Source organism: Leuciscus leuciscus (genome assembly GCF_965113295.1).
Source record: "Leuciscus leuciscus genome assembly, chromosome: 7".
NCBI lineage: Eukaryota > Metazoa > Chordata > Actinopteri > Cypriniformes > Leuciscidae > Leuciscus > Leuciscus leuciscus.
This window is the reverse complement of record NC_138731.1, coordinates 11,008,827-11,026,799: the sequence shown is the minus strand read 5'-3', so window position 1 is coordinate 11,026,799 and position 17,973 is coordinate 11,008,827.

Genomic DNA, 17,973 nt, shown 5'->3' with positions numbered 1-17,973 from the left:
TAATATGCATTTTAGTGTGAGAAGAGCACAGTGCTTTGTGTGCTAGTGTCTGTTAATAACATGTTCTGGTTTCCAGTGTTTTTAAACAGGGTCAATTACATTTTCAGTCAATTCAGATCCGCATTAAGTTGAATCAAAATGTGAATTATATTCAAACTTGACACAACGTATAGACATAAATAAGTTGTAGTGCACCACATAGGCTGTAATTCAGCCTAGACTTCATGTGTTTGCCTCATGTGAAAGTGCTTCCTACTGACAGACCCTACATTATGATGGAGGGGTATTTCAAATGAAAGAGACAGAGCACTTATGAAATGGAATATGATCCCATTATCATATTAGTAAAACACACACATATTCACACTGAAAACTGCAGTGTAAAAAAGCCCTAGACTCAATTTAGTTTTCCTCCATCACATATTTGGACTGAACGAATCAGGTTTAAGTGGAGCGGTTTAAAGCGTTATTAAGACAGCATTAACATTGACATCTCAACTGGATGCATCTGTGTTTGAGGATGCACATCGGTCCAGTTTTCAACCAGGGACTTACAATTACACCTTATTTACAAAGCGACACACACCCGCTAATAGGTATTCACCGCTGTTCTTTCCCACCAGCAGGAAGACACACAGCGGCAAATTCGATCACACGTAATGATCCAATTTCAGAGTATCTGATCAATCCTGATGATAAAACAGCTGTGGGTTTTATCTGGGTTTCTCCTGGAGGGTTTTAAGCAGCCAGCACCTTCAATTTGCTGCTCCACTGAATTCCAATGGACAAAGAGACACTGTGAGAGTATTTGTTGAGACTGAGAGCAACATGTGAGAGAGAGGACACTCTGAGGTGTAACCACAGATTACTGTGTCAATCAGTATGGAACGGTTAAGTGTGATGTTAAAATAATGCAGCTGGCGGGTTTGTAATGTTTTGTTTCCATTAGAATGTCAAAGACTGAAGACAAGAAACTTTTTGAGAGAATTAGACACAGTTTAATCACTCACACTCTTAAAAATAAAGGTTCCAAAGGGAAAGTGAAGAACATTTTGAAATTCTAAAGAACCTTTTCCACTATAAAGAACCTTCTTTCCAATGGAAAGGTTCCATTGATGTTAAAGGTTCTTTATGGAACCATCAATGCTAATAAACCTTTCTTTTTAAGAGTGCATGTCTATTTTTTTTTCTTGAATTGTGATTTAATAATATTTAAAAAAATCACAATTCTTATATTTGTAGAATTTTACATTGCTTTAGATAGACATTCATGCGCTTTCTGTTTCATCCAAATTTTTACATTTTTGTAATGCATAATCGTTGGTGTTTTTGTTCTCGTAACAGTCAATGAACCCTCTTTGGAGATCAATTCAGAACAGAATCAGTTTTAGAACTTAGTTTAAATATTTAGTTCAGTCATGAAACTCTAGAGGGCGCAGGCTGATCAGTTCTTTACATGCAATCTGCAAGCAATCACATCATTACCACATGGCCAACGCTATCTCACGACCAATTCGTACGAATTCGTACGATTGAGTATGAGGTGGCTAATTCTTACGAATTCAAATTCCTACGATTTGTCTAAACCCCAGTGATGGGTAGGTTTAGGGGCGGGGTCGTACGAATTCATACGAATTGTGCAACTCGTAAAATATGTACAATTTAGCAAAAATCGTGCGAATTCGTACGAGTGAGGTCGTATGAATTCGTACAAATTAGCCACCTCGTAAAATACGGACGAATTGCGTGAGATCAGGTTGACATGGCTCAAGCTGTCTGGCCTGATGAGATTGTTTGCTTAACATTTAAATATTTTGCTGTGAGCCAGTCCTGCAGTTCCTCTGAACCCCTCCACCTCCCCCAGCTCCACCTGTCTAGATCTGTCATGGCATTTATGTATCTCTATTGTGTATTTAGTAGCAGGAGCAAGTCCGTACTTGATATAGATTATAGATTGTTGTTCATGCATACCATATGTTTTGATATCATGGTTTCATATTATTTTCCGTCCTTTAATTTGCTGATTTTTTTTATTTTTTTTTCAGCTTCGGCTGATAGGTCTCTTCGCCTCTTGCTCTGCTTTGGGAAAACATACAAACAAAAATGTCTGCAGATCTGGCCAGTGGTTCACACCTGTAGATGAAACACACATATGTTCTCTCCAGCCATATGCTCTTTCTGCTGTTTCGGATTTCATGTAATGTATTATTTTATTGACAGTGCCGAATTATAACACTGGATTATAATTATCAGAACAAGTAATACTACGCTAAATTATATCATGTCATGTTTACTGAAAAATAAATAAATTGCCGTGTTAAATCTTCCCACTAGTCTGGATTTCTGAGCATGCTTCATTTAATGAAAGATCAGAGCCTTTAAATTCCAGCCTCCATTCATTCCCTAAAATATGAAATCTAGCCCGCAAATGACAGGTGTGTGTGTCACACGATTGCCAAAACACACGGTTGTGATTCAGCAGCGGTTTTGTGGGCGATTGGATGGAATCTTCTGCTACCTGCTAATCTACACCCATCACTCACCTGGGCCGCAGGTGAGGGCGAGCGGAGACCGTATACACAGCTGCTCTGAGCACGCGAGAGAGACCAGCCAGCAACCTCCATCATTACTCCAGCAGCAGGGGTCAGAACAGTCTGCCCAGCATCCCCCCACATGCCCCAAAATTGCCCTCCAAAAATGACCAATTACCTGAGTTAGGTGCTACTGGGAGAAATAGAAAAATCCGCCCCAATAGATGGTTACTTAATGCATCAAGAGCAGAAATGGCCGTGGAATTGTCACTTGTGGTATGTGGTATGCTTTGCTTGTTGTCTCTCTCCAAGCCCGAGACAGGCAGTCATCAAATCTTCAAGCTAAGCAGCAAATTAAAATCAATAAAAGTCACAGCCCGGCAAAACAGGGCCCTTCGGAGCAGCCGAGGCCTGCGGATGATTTTAAACAGCTGGATCTGCACATGCCCGTCTCTATGGCACGGCTTTATTTAGGTTGCTCTCTTATGCATATTGAAACAAGGTTTGATTACACCGTGGCAAACGCACTTCCCCATTGTCCAATTAATGTCCCCATAAAGAGGGGAAACATGCAAATTCTCTAATGAAATAATGAGGCACGGCGGAGGGGGCAGCGGACGGCTGGAGAGCCACGTTCTCTTTAGGGTTTTGTTCGGAGTTAAGTCCCAAACAAAGACAGGGGAGAGGTCAGTACTCCAGCACACCTGAACACGTTTCCCTCTCCCCTTGATCTACTGAGGCAGCCCGCCATTAGTCTTAATAATGGAAAATTGTCATGTTGATACAAGTCTCTCTCTCTTTGTGAATAAGTTGTAGGTAGAAGCTCCATTTATTTCAAAGTTCTTTGTGCCGAAAGGCCAGGAACAGGGGCTTTTGTGGTGGGGAAGAGAAAAAGGTGCTGGATGCTCTTTCCATAGTCAAGATAATTATCCCCACTGTGACCTTAATGATCCACCCTTCTCCCCCAGCGACTTCTCCGCCCGACCCCTCCTCCGTGCCCTGTGTCAGGGAATATGAAAACCCCTATAATGAAACCATTTTGGCTGATGGAAAAAGGGCTCCTCGAGCTGCACTTGCCACAAAGACGGCTCAATTATGTGAGTAATTGTGATAATTTTCCATCCATTCATGGCTCTTTCTGAAAGGGAAGGAAAGAGAGGAGAAAACAGAGAGAGACACTGAAAGGGAAATTACACAGACAATGTCGAGTGTGAAAATTGTTACACAAAAAAATGACTGTAAGAAAAGTGCAAGTCTATAAATAAATATGTTAATGCGGGGAGGCCGTACACGCGCGCGCGGCCCCACGTCACAAACAAAAGGCGCGCGCTCGGATAAGATGACCGCTATAGGGGAATAATGCCGAGATGAAAGTACATGTGCAGCTGTCTGAAAATTAAAGCTCTTTCGACTTCCTATTGACAAAGCTGAGCCCCTAAAAAAGCTCCCCAGTGGTTAGAGATCATTTTGAGCCCTGTGACAGGAAAAAGGATAATTACCTCTCTGAGAGAGGCAGGCGGACTGACGCGCCCTTCAGACGCGCCGCTGAATGCGCGAGCTTGATAGAAGGCAGGGGAAATAATTTTGTGCTTTGCTTTTTCTTTTATTCCACGGAACACGTTTGTTGGGTGGAAGACAAGGCGGCGAGCGGCGCTGAGTGCATTAAACCCTGGGTGTTCGCAAATATAAGGTTCCTCTGTCCATCATCTCGTACCTATAAGAGAAGAACTCTGAAATGCATTAAAATGTCTCCGCCATTCTGCCGGCAGACAGCAGAGGCACTGAGATACTGCATTAGGCTTCAGTTTCCCAGCGGGAGTCAGATTAAACATTTCCTCACAATGCTAAAGGATATTCAGGACTCTTCTCGGAGAAAAGAGCTCAGCCTGTAATTTCTCTCTATGAAGAAAAATCATTCTGCGTCATTTCACAAATGATACATGTAAATGCCGAGTTATTCATATTCATAACCTGCGATTCCAGTTTAATAGTTCTGCGATGAAATTTGCTTTTTATGGGGGGCAAAGTGGAAAGGGAGATGGTGAAAGTATTCAAATATTTACTCTTGTAAAGCGGAAGTGTACACAGACTGAGACTGAGATCTGTTGAACCCTGATATTTCAACAAATAAAGCTGTTAGGGGACCGTCGTATGTGACTATAGTCCTCAAGATTTCCATCCTGGATGGTTTCCAAGCAAATCACACAATGGCATCCTCAGGTTTCTTCTTACTTCTCCCTTCATCCCTAAACTGCTCCCACATGTACGAGGTCTGACCCCCCATGTGAGGGTCCACACATCTGGAGAAACCGAGGCCGCTGGGAGCTCAACCACTCAGTCCATGGATTTCTGATTCCCGTCGTTTCATCATTCGTTGACACGCTTTAACTCTTTCTTGCACGTATTTGTCCAGTTCTCTCATGGACACACGTGTCCATCTCTCAGTCAAACACAATGACCAGTTGTCATGTCACCCTTGTAATTGCCAGAATGGTTCCTAAGAACCAGAGCTTGTTTTCTGAAACATTTAACACACAAACAGGCAGATACCCCTGTCCTCCAGTCGCTAACACCAACATAAAAGACAAAAACAACAATTATCATCATTTAAACTGAAGTAATAACTTCATTTGCATCGCATCTGTCAGCTTAATAAAGAGCTCAATAAGCATAACAAAAGAAGAGACAGCAGCACCAAACACCTGCAAACGTTAAACATATGAATAAATAAACCGAGGAATAATCAAACGGTTGAGTTACTGGCGTTTCAAAAGAGTTTCTTAGATAAAAACACTGTAACCTATATTTCTGTATGTACTGTTAATAATAAAAACGTGCTGATTGTGTAGGTATTCAGTCCCTGTGCTCCAGACGCTCTGTGTTTGTACTGATTTATGATTTCCTTACAAATGACTTGTGAATAAGTACAATAAACCAGTGCAGTTTATTGGGATCAAAGAGCGTTCAAGTTAGAAATCAACTATGATGTAAATCATAAAAGGTGCAAACAATACAGCATTTGATTGGACTGCAGATCTTACTGAATGCAGTATTATATGAGTTTTCACATTTGCTCAACATAATTGTGTTTACTGTAATGCCTCACTTCATGTCTTTATTACATCCAATAAGACTGAGGGTTCTGCAGGGGGGTTGTGAGTTTATGAAAAGGTAATAATGAATTCAATCATTAAAATGTAAAATTGAAATGAATATATAATTATATATATTAAAAAAAAACGCTACTAAATAAAAGATTAAATATTTCATTTTTTAATCTGCAAGTCATGTGACCATTAACCAGCATCAGATGTCTGCAATGAAGCAAAATCTTAGCACACACACATATATATATATATATATATATATATATATATATATATATATATATATATATATATATATATATATATATATATATGTGTGTGTGTTTACAGATATTACAAGAAGACTGGATGGCTGTTATGTAACAGAATAATATTAAATCTGCATGCTAAACAAAGACAGTATACTGTAAATATATGTTGTAAAGCAAGGTTTAAAAATGTGTTTTATGTGATATCAGTCAAATTTAGAGGTTTTATTTCAATAAAAAATATGAATTATGTAAGGACAGACTCAATGTCACTTTAATGAACAAAATATCTCCTTAAAGTGACAAATACACTGTTTTACAGTGAACCATATTCAAAGAATTTATATTGTATTCTTTAAATAAATATCACAGTAATGCCAATAAAAATGTAGTGCCGTGTCAAACAAAAACCATGCTAATGGTATGGAGTGTTTTGTTAGCTAATACTTTTTCGGTTTTAGACAGCAAGGTTGGTGGTTGAAATAAGCCTGCAAAATGTAAATGTTAGTGGGGAGGGAAAAAAAATCAATAGGTGTGTTTTAGTTCATCTGTGTTTTGAAAAACACAGAGCTGTCAGTGTGCTGGTAAAACCCTCAGACCCCTGGAGCCCAAGTGAGGGGTTCAAGATCCAGTGGTCTGGATGCACGTGTGTGTGTGTGTGTGTGGTTATAAATGTAGAGTAAGTGTGAGGGATGAGTCGAGCTGTCTGTGTAGAGTGATGCTGACTCCACTGTAATGACAGAGAGGGTAATGACAGAGCCCCAAACAGCAGGAAGAGGAAGATCAATCTACAGCCTGAGAGAGAGAGAGAGAGAGAGAGATGGAAGCGAGGGGAGGGAGATTTCTATTACATTGGCTCTCTGTGTGTTAGCTTGCCCGCCTCGCTGTGGCAGTCGGCCCACGCCACACATTAAAAACACAGTGGATCAATAACTATTAACACTCCTCGGCAGAGTCACACCGCTCACATGTCCCTCTCTCTCCCTCTCTCTCTCCACTCCTGCTTCTTTCTCCATTTCTCTCGGTCCACGACACTGGCCCGGCTCGCAGGCTGATGGGAGCGCGCATGGGGTCAGTGGGAATTGAGAAACGGAGGGAAGGAAGGACAGAATAACGAGAGGGGTGAAATGAAACGAGACGGGAGTTAGTAACCAGCTGCCTGAGCAAACAACACACATTCCTCTTTCTCAGTCTGCTGTTTTTCCTGGCACTGCCGCTCATGCATAAAAACACAACATAAAACTAGGCCCATCAAAGGGTATCAAAAGTCTGCATGCATGGAGGAGGGGGGGTCTGAGACCACATTGAAAATCTGGGATTTTCCCCATATTGTTATTATTATTATTTTGTACTGGAGTTGTGATACTGATCATTTGTAATGAAAAATTATCTTAATTTATAAATGATAATGGTGATTAAATCTAAATTAACTGGTTTGGTAACACTTTACAATAAGGTTCATTAGTTAATGTATTACATTAACAATGAGCAATACATTTGTTACGAGTTCATCTTTGGTAATGTTAGTTCATAAAAATCCAGCTGTTCATTGTTTGTTCATGTTAGTTCACAGTGCATTAACTAATGTTAACAAATACAACCTTTGATTTTAATAATGTATTAGTAAATGTTTAAACTAATATTAACTAAGATTAATAAATGCTGTAGGAGTATTGTTCATTCTTAGTTCATGTTAACTAAGATAGTTAACTAATGTTAACTAATGAACCTTATTGTAAAGTGTTAAGTTTTATTTAATATTGCTAAATATATTAACTTATACAAGGAAAAGACATTTGTATGGGTTAAATTAGGTAGAAATAGAAATAACAATTGCAGGCTCCTACTTTTGAACATCTCACTCACGTAGAGGAAAACTGCAGCTGGAGGCATACAACAACAACAACAACAACAACAACATTGTGAGTGATTGAAAAAGAAGGAGTTTCTGAGAAAGAGAGCGAAGGATAAACAGACTGGAAAAAAAAAGTAGAAAAACATAAAATTAGCTGCAATTTGGGTACATTTCTGGTTAATTGTCCTTTGGGACATGATTTGATCTGCAGATCTAAACATTTAGCTGCATAATAAAGCCTCAGTCAGCAACAGGAAAACCAAAAACTCAATTATTTCCAGCACAAGCAGCGGATTATTTCCAGTAGCAATGATATCATATACTAAAGTGTCACCTGATCAGGAATAAAATGGTCACCTAGTGTGAGATCAGCAGGATGCCGAAAAGAAGACTTTTTAGATTTTATCCTAATGGTCACACGGAAGCAGTTTACGCCTAAATATATCACAACGTTTATTTGCATCATTTCATTTGAAAAGGTTATTGCTGACATTTAAACATATTGTCCTACCAAAGTACTGAGAAGTCAACATAATTTTAAGTGGCTGATTCTAAAACTATTTACCAGGTTTCAGGTTCCAAAACTAAGGTTTCATTCACCAGTAATATATATGTTTTTATTTTATTTGACTTCTAACCCTATTTTATCTATCATGGCAAGTATAGAATTCACTTACATTTAATTTGAATAGATAACCGAATCCTGGTAGTATCACTTAATGCTTTAATCACACATTAGTTGGAAAAAACAATAATAACTATTTCTATATTAAAGGTACACTACGTAACTTTTGGCCCTCTAGAGGTTAAAAGACAAAACTGCATGCATTTTGTGGAAGAACATTGTTTTGGTTCTGCTTCGGCTCTGTGTGACTGTGCGGATGAAAATGATTATCCTACTGATCATAAAACATTCACTATAGGCTTAAGAAATTTCACCAGTTTAGAAGGAAAGGATCTTAAGCTGACTAGCTGAAGACGTTACTGTAGCTTTACCCATTAATAGACACGGTACTTCCTTGAAAGTAAGGAAGAAAATAATAACAACCTTAGAATAAGGTTAAAAGGTAAAAGGAATAAGGTAAAATAATAGAAACCTTGAAAATAATAACAACCATTATGAAATAAGCCTTACAATGTACTGCTTTACCATTAACTCTGTTAGAGAGCAACATTTGGCAATTTATCTGCTCAACAAAATACCTTACTCATCTGTTGAGTGATAAAAACACTGTGTCGCTTTTACAACATTTCAAATCTCTCAATTCTCTCCGAAAAGCCAATCCAGTGTTGATTCTTGTTTTATTACGAGCTCTGTCACGTTCTCCTTTTGCCAGCAGACTCTCCTCTTTTCAGGTTTTTTTAAACGTGTGATTCCCCGGAGGTTGGAGATTGAACTGCTCCATATCAACATTTCTCGCTCGCGCCGCTTCAAGTCGAACACACCTACCTTTTCTCTATTTACAGATATGATGAGACATGTAAGCAATTTCCTGCCAAAACCATCCCGTCAAGTTTAAAATATAAACGCTTATAATAGGCTTGCCATAGTGAATCGGGGTAAAAAAACAAAAAACATTTTGGGACAAAGTATTGGTGGATGCATTGACTCATTATTTAAATTATGTTAATTTCTAACCCAAAAAGTTATATAGTGTGCATTTAAAAAAGAAAAGAAGAGAAAAATATGTCGAGTCTATAATGTATATTCAGGATTCCCTGTATTAACTAGGAAGAGAAACAAAGTGTGACTCTATTCCAGGTGGCTTCAAAGCAACTGTCTCCACAATTGGTTCACTGTAAATCACTGTGTTTGTTAAGTAATGAGGCGGCCAATTAACTGTGACCGCAGATTAATGAAGTCATGGCCTCTATGGACAAATTTCAGAGCAACAGTTTGTGAAAATGCATCCAGCATCCAGCTGTCAAACATCTCCAGAGTGAATCAACACAAAGGACCATGTGACTTTTGGCGCTTTGAACAACAATACCTTTAATCGTCCCAGTAATATAAAACCACACTTTCCCATCTCAGACCAGTCATTACACCAGTCTGTGTGTAATTTGTCTCTTTCATTAGTGAGACGGGGCATCAATGAAGTTTTTCAGTGTTGTACAGTCTCTATACAAGACCTCCCTATCTCATGTCAACTGAGGTCTCGTAATGGCTCTGTATGTGTGTATCAGCCAAACACAGACGTTCAGTGTGTTCCCTAAACTGCGCTTCATCTGAGCCCAAACCTGGAGGATCGTAACAGTTTGGCCTGCTTGAGCTCTGGGCTTTGACTGCTCTGAATGGGTGGGTAATGGGATGGAGGGGGAGGGGAAGGGGGGGGTCCCAGCGTGATACAGGACATGAGCTGAATACCTCAATACCTGTCAGGTGTACGGTGACATTGCAACATTGTTTGGGGAGGTTCAGATTGATTTCGGATAGCCTGGCTGGAGCAGAGGCTGATGGGAACTGTGTGATTCGCCAAATAAAGCCATTGGTTTCATCTGTTGTCATGCCAACCTAGATGGGAGAGAAAAGAGGAAAATAAAGCGAAAAGTGACACACAGAACTGAAAACTGAAAGATAGGGGGGAAGTCACTACGAATGACTGATGATTGCTGATAGGGTTGTCTATTTGCTGTTTGTGTTGATGTAGAATTTTGCAAATCAGTTAATACTGCGAACACAACCCAAAAATGTGTTCTGAAGGCAATTTACTTGCAGTCTTTGTTCTGAGTGCTGGGTTACAGCGGATATCCTCAATCTGCCATACTTTACTGTGACTGGCACTGGGACTGCACTGGTTATATGTTCTTCTCCATCTCTGTCTTTCAAACAAAGTATTGGTAACACTTTATTTTGATGGTTCCCTTTACACATTCTGTTTGCTATAAGTAACGTTACACATGTCAACTAACTCTCATTAGAGTATTAGTAGACTGTCTGCTTAAAGGGGAACTTGGCAACTATTTCAACTTAATAAAACCGTTTAGAAATCATTTGGATGGTTAAATAACCTGTTCTGGTGAGAATGGTGACTTTCCCCGCACCCCCCAGCGTTCCCAGGCGGAAAGCCAACCTTGCAACATGGGGACTAACGTCCCGGTAAGTCGGAAATAGGAAGTCTTGTGAGAAGCGAGAACGAGCGAGAAACACGAACTGCTTTATGGAAATTCGACATAAACACAATGTTCTATGATACTGTGTATGATGTATTACCCACCTCGGTAGACATGGCTCCACACAATAAAATTGCCTCCGATAATAACAACAAAACATTATCAGCGGTAGAAAGGGTGAGGAGGGCGCCGCAAGTGATTTTTTTTTTACGACAGTGTTGTGAAATATACGGCCCACAGCTGTAGGGAGAGTTCGTTGAGAAAACACGCGACAACAAAAGACAAAATCAGTGAAGAAATGTCTAGAGTTGCCGTGTTCCCCTTTAATATCTGCTAACACTTTACTTTGACGGCCCTAACTTTGCAAGTAAATGTCAACTTATTCTACTAACCCGTCTACTAATACACAACTAATACTCTAAGAGATAGTTGACATGTAGGTGAAACATTACTTATAGTGAACAGGATGTCTAAAGGTGACCATCAAATCAAAGTGTAACCGAATTCTCTAATATATAATAAATAATACATACAGCAGACTTCAATTAAACTGGTAGTTACGAGTTTGTGTTGAACCAACTGTTTAGGGAATTTATCCCAAAATGTTTAATAGGTTCGTTATCACAGTCGTTTGTCTTGCACACAAGGGGACAAAGTATATCATGTGTTATTTAAGTATTATGCTTAAACTTACATCCTTAAGCTGCTTTGTTATGGGTGATATGATTGATGAAATTTTAAGTCTGTCATCTATATGCATAATTTACCTGTGACAGTGATACACATCAACAAATTATGCTTGTCTCTATATCAAATTGTTATGAATGGAACAAAACCTTACAGGTCACACATCACATAATCCTCAATATTACCAAATGACGAATTAATAACTCCAACCTACAACTACTGTAGGCCTATATCCAACATTACCCGCATATAAGCACAGTACACTCACGTAAAGCGATACTATATAGTAAATCCAACTGTGGACATCATCGCAAAATGTCAACTTTATTATCGCCTGCTCTAATCTAATAAATGTGACATACAATTTTTACTATTAGCATACATATTACTTGGATATTGGCTGTTTATTAGTACTTATAAAGCACATATTAATGCCTTATCCTGCATGACCATATTCTACATCCCTTAATCCTATTCAATACCTAAACTTAACAATGACCTTACTAACTATTTAAGATTGAAAATCAAGCTTTTAATATTGTTTATATGTCTATGTGGTGTTTTTAATATGCTTTAAGACAAACCATGTGTAAATTCACAAGTCAACACCATTGCCGAGTATTTTCTCCTTCAAACTGCAGTGAACTAGCCTGGTTAAAACCAGACCATTCTCAGTAGTAACTGAGTTATGGTCTGGCAAAGCTTCATTAATAACTCATTTCCAAAGGGGCGTCACCAACGGATGTCGCTCAAATGCCTCTGGGCGCAATTGGAAAGACCTAAAACCAATCAGAGCGATCGTCATCGTGTAAAGCCATATGCTGCGTCCCAATTCGCCTAAGTTACACTACACCATAAAAGTATGTAACGTTACTCTTTTTGTGAAGAAAATGTATTTACTTTTGAATGTGTAGCAAAAAAGTAGGCAAGCTTTGGGACATACTACTTTGTCGGTCATCTTTATCGGACGGATCTGTCGCGTGCATCCTGTCACGTAAACTGCCCTGTCAATCATCTTGTCACAGTTAAAATCCTCTAGTAAATCTAATTTAATTTCCAACCGTTTCGGAGAGAAATGTAGCAGCATGTTCATCTGCCAGTGGGTCTTTCATGGAGACTGTCCTCAAGTGTTTGCAATTTGAATATAATAATGCATTTAAAAGTCGGTGCGCTTCACCAACGGAGTGGACGTCGCTCAAATGCCTCTGGGCGCAATTGGATAGGCTAGACCTAAAACCAATCAGAGCGATCGTCATTGTGCCTGATTGGTGCCGCGATTTCGACTTGAATGAGCTCTTTGCCAGACTACTTGCAGAGCAAATCTAAATTTGCCCGAAGTTGTCTGGGTTTTCCCAGGCTAGCAGTGAACCAAAGACAGTCTCAAAAACACGCTTTGAAATCGCTGGTGTTTCTGACGTCACAAACTACCTTGTAACCAATCAGATCAACGTGTGACTTTAATAAGCAATAACTAGTAGTTTACTGAGGCAAAAGTATTAGTTGATTGTTAGTAATGAGAATTGGACCCTAATCTAAAGTGTGACCTAAAAAGCTGTAAACATTTGTATTGTGAAAAGTGCTATACAAATAAATGTAACTTGTCTTTTCTAAGATTTTCAAAATTAGGTGTGAATTAAATAATATATGAATTTAATTAATTAACATAAATAACTTATTTTAACTAATCTATAAAGAGAGGCAAATCTTGGCAGAGAAGTGGCAGAATCACAAGTTGAGTGTGTGTAGAACGAGGTCCATTAAACAGCCTCCATTAAGGGCCGTGGCCGTGTGTAGGACACACACACTCCCTCGCTCTAGACGTGAGGAGTGTGCTACTGATATTGAGATGCTAATGGCTTCAGTACAATTATCTCACCATTTGAGCAAATGGACTCGGCCAAGCGTGTGTGTGATCGTCTCAGAGAATGTGCTCTCCTGTACGTGTCGGAGCGAACGGCTTCCATGAATATGGAACTACATCAGAGTCTGTCTTTGTCACAGAGGGTCATTATGGAAGCAAAAGCTCCACAATTAGACTTTTTTTATTGGGCAGCCAAAGAACAATATAGAGATGGGTCTGGTATTAACCATTCATTTTTATGAATTGTGGGTATGTGTAATGTGCATGAAAGCAGCAATCAAACATTTGGTTAAGGACAGTTCTGTTGATCTTTTGGATTCCGGATTAAAATTGCTCCTATTAAGGGAAGGGATTTGAACAAATCCATGTAAAATAAGGCATCCCATGCAATGATAGCTCAAATCTCATGCTTAAGGAGAGGTAGGCTTTAATTTAATTTGAGATTTAAAAAATTGGGGGGTTGTGTGTGTGTGTGTGTGTGTGTGTGTGTGTACTTGTACAACTATCTTTGTGAGGACCAGTTTGAGTTTTAGACCATTGGAGTGAGGACAAAGAGAGTAAAGTGAGGACATTTTGGCCGGTCCTCACTTTCTGAGACCCCTTTAAAGGTCTGTTTGAGGGTCAAGACTTGGTTTTAGGGATAAGGTTATAATTAGGTTAAGGGCAGGTTTAGTGTAAGGGTTCGGATTAGGCACTTAGTTGTGATGGGTAGGGTTAGGGTAAGCGGCTAGAGATTCCATTGTGTCAATGAATGTCCTCATAGATGTACAAGAGTGTGTGTGTGTGTGTGTGTGTGTGTGTGTGTGTGTGTGTGTGTGTGTGTGTGTGTGTGTGTGTGTGTGTGTGTGTGTGTGTGTGTGTGTGTGTGTGTGTGTCTGCGGCAGGGGATTCCCAGGTTTTTGGACTCTGAAATCTCACTGCAGCCTCTATACTCAACATGCGTGTGTGTGTGTGTGTGTGTGTGTGTGTGTGTGTGTGTCGGCACGGACACAATGGTTGTCGTCACATAGTCTGGGCTAGTAATGTGCTGAGAGAGAAGGGAAAAAAAGAGATTGTACATGAAGATGAGAGCAGGTTGACTCTTACAATACTCTCATTTATTGCGCTGAGCCTCCCAGGCTCCCAGGCCGTCAGCCCCTCTGTCTGCAAGCCTCGGCCCAGGACCGGATCTCCACCCTGGGGACACACAGACCGCTGACGCCCCCTCTCCGCACATCAATCACACGCTGCAATCCTCCAAAGACATGCTCAGGGCAAAGACAGTCAGATAAGAGTTGGCCTAAAATAAGAAACCCAGCATACAGCATTCAATGGTCTAGTTGGTGATCTTCATCAACAACAACAAAAAAACATTTCAAATTACTGTGGTGAATAAACTACCCAGTACTTTTCAGGTATTTTGCTTTGGACATATACTGTATAAAGAGAGACACAGGGAGTCTGCGTTTCATACAGTGCACCCATTGACCACCCATCTGAAACACACTGCACAGTCAAAATGTTTTTTCTTGGTCCAGCAAGCTCTTATCTCATTTGGGAGACTTTACACAACTCTTTGTACCAGAGTTGGATTTACAAGGTGACTGGATTTGCCAAAGTTTTCCAGATTAGACTTTTGTTAATTGGATTAATAGTAACTAAACTACAATGCCCGAAGTCGCTGCTGGATTTAAATAGGCAGATGCTTAAAAGGTCTATGTTTGGATCATTATTGCAGTGATTATTATGTTTCTAGTATTTTATATGTTTGGCAACAGTTCCAGACCTTAAATTCATTGAAAGTCTTTGGGATGTGCTGGAGGAGACTTTACAGAGGGCTGGACTCAATACAAGATCTGACCAAAAATTGATGCACCTCTTGATGGAAATAAATGTTGTGATATTTTTCCATCCCAAAGACTTTCAATGAATTTAAGGTCTGGACTCAGAGGTGCCAATTCATGTGTGAAAATGATTCTTCATGCTCCTCCCAACCATTCTTTCACAGTTTGAGCCTGATGAAACCATGATGTGTCTTCCTACATGGCTGTTTAAGAAATGAAAAGCTATACGCATCAATTAGGGTTAGAAGAACTGTTGCCAAACATATAACATGCTAGAAACATAATAACCACTGCAATAATGATCCAATCATAGACTCTTACGCATTTGCCTATTTAAATCCAAACAGCAACTTCTTTAGGCCGGGCAGTGTAAATATTTTGCTCTTTCGAAATAATTCACTTTATAATATTTATTTACTAAAGAAATCTAAATTTCTTATTCCAATACATTTTTTCTTTTTTACTGGATTTTGTGGAATACTACAGCATTGATTGAATACCATGCTCTATTACTATGCTATGAACTATTTCAGATAAAATCACCCATAAACAGCACTGTATTAGATCATATTGTGACCTGTCAATTTTCATTCCAGTTAGATGGCCTTTTCCTGCCGAAGTGGGATCTTTTTGGCCTAAATAACCTGCAAACCAGACCAGACCAGATAATCAAATGCCTGGTTACACGAGGCTAGCCGGACTTCAACATGCATTGCCTTCAAGAGCACCAAGAGCATGGCCACCGTGTCTTTAACTAAACACAACTTTAAATATCTTTTAAATTCAGAGTTTGAGTCCAGAGTTCTGATATTACTGTGATTTCTGTGGTCAGGCATTTTGAGCTTCTGTTTAACATGCTCTGTGTATGTGCGTTGATCAATGTTTACATATGAATAAAACACTAAATTAAATCTGTGGTTACACTTTATTTTAAGGTGTCTGTGTTACAGTCTAATTATATATTTAAGTACTGAGTAATAATAATTAACTACATGCACTTACTATGGGGTTAGGAATAGGGGTTGGTTTAGGGTTAGTTGTGTGTAATTATGCACAGTTTATAGTAATTACTACAGTAAATAAATGCAACATGTTGGGTCACAATTTAGATTAGGGTCCCATTCTCACTATTAACTAACTATTAACTATGACTTTTGCCTCAATAAACTCCTAATAACTGCTTATTAAGTTAGTAAGGTAGTTGTTTAGTTTAGGCATTGAATTATGGGATGTAGAATATGATCATGCAGAATAAGGCATTAATATGTGCTTTATAAGTACTAATAAACAGCCAATATGCATGCTAATAAGCAACTAGTTTTTAGTGAGAATTGGACCCTAAACTAAAGTGTTACCAAATCATGTATATGTCATGATGTCACCTCTGAATGCAAACTTTAAGTCTGCAAGATTGCAGTAAAGTGGGGTAAATTGCAGTTTACATTTTGGATGTTAGATAAAAAAGACATGTGTGCTCAAAGTCTAGTGTGACCGAAGCTTAGGACTCGCACTACAGAGTCGTCTGCGTTACTTATTGGTGGTTTTTTTTGGAGCTCAGAAACAAACTCTACAATAAAAACATCTTCTTAAGAAAAAATCTGCATGTTTGAAACAACCTGGGGGAGAGTAAATGATGACCTGCAAATTTGGGTGAGCGTTCCCTTTCAGATTTAGCAAACTTTTAAATCGTCACAATGCTTAAAAATCAGACTTCTGCACGATCTGTCACGGGTGATTCATTAGACTTGAAATTGAATGGTGCATTTCTAGACGCTGAGATGGCAGTGTGGTCAACGCAATCAGGCCACCTCAAATGAAGATGCTCAGTCATGATGAGGTGGTTACATGTGTTTGACTGAAAATACTGCCTTTAAAAACACACGCACACACACACACGCACACACACACACACACACACACACACACAGCTGGACTGGCTGGAGACCTGTTACACCGCTCCAGTAATCAACAGGGGTCTGTGGCTCCAGATTCTCTGGTGTGTGTGTGAGTGTGTGTGTGTGTGTGTGTGTGTGTGTGTGTGTGTGTGTGTGTAAGAGTGTGCAGGAGTCCCGTGATCTCATGGGCCAATCAGAGAGCCCATAAGGGTCCCGTGGAGCGGCACTGTGGGGTTCAACACTGTCCTTGTCCTCATCATCTTCATCACCCACCAATCAGAGAACAGCACTACAGCCACTCTCAACACACTGCACCCAGTGGGGAGGACACACACATACACACGCTCTTCTACACAGACATCTCCTGGCGGAGAACAGCATGTGTCCGAAAACACACTCACATGCATTTCAAAAGCCATCAGTGGGCCACTGAATATACAATCACTCTCTCTCTCTCTCACACACACACACACACACACACACACACAGGCATAGTCTTCCATGAGCCTCAGCAGGGTTTCCAATAGAGAGCCCTCTTTCTCACACACACTCACAAATTCACACAGTTCTCTGCAGAGAGAAGCCCTCATTCACAGTCAGATACCTGAACACACACTTTCTCTCGCACAATCTTCTGTCTTTTTTTTTTCTTTCACAGACAAATCCTACAGTCATCATTGATCTCTCAAATGCGAGCGCACACACACACACACACACACACACACACACACACACACACACACACACACACACACACACACACACACACACACACACACACACACACACACACACACACACACACACACAAAACTGCAATACATCCTATAGAAATGATGTGTGATGCTTGGC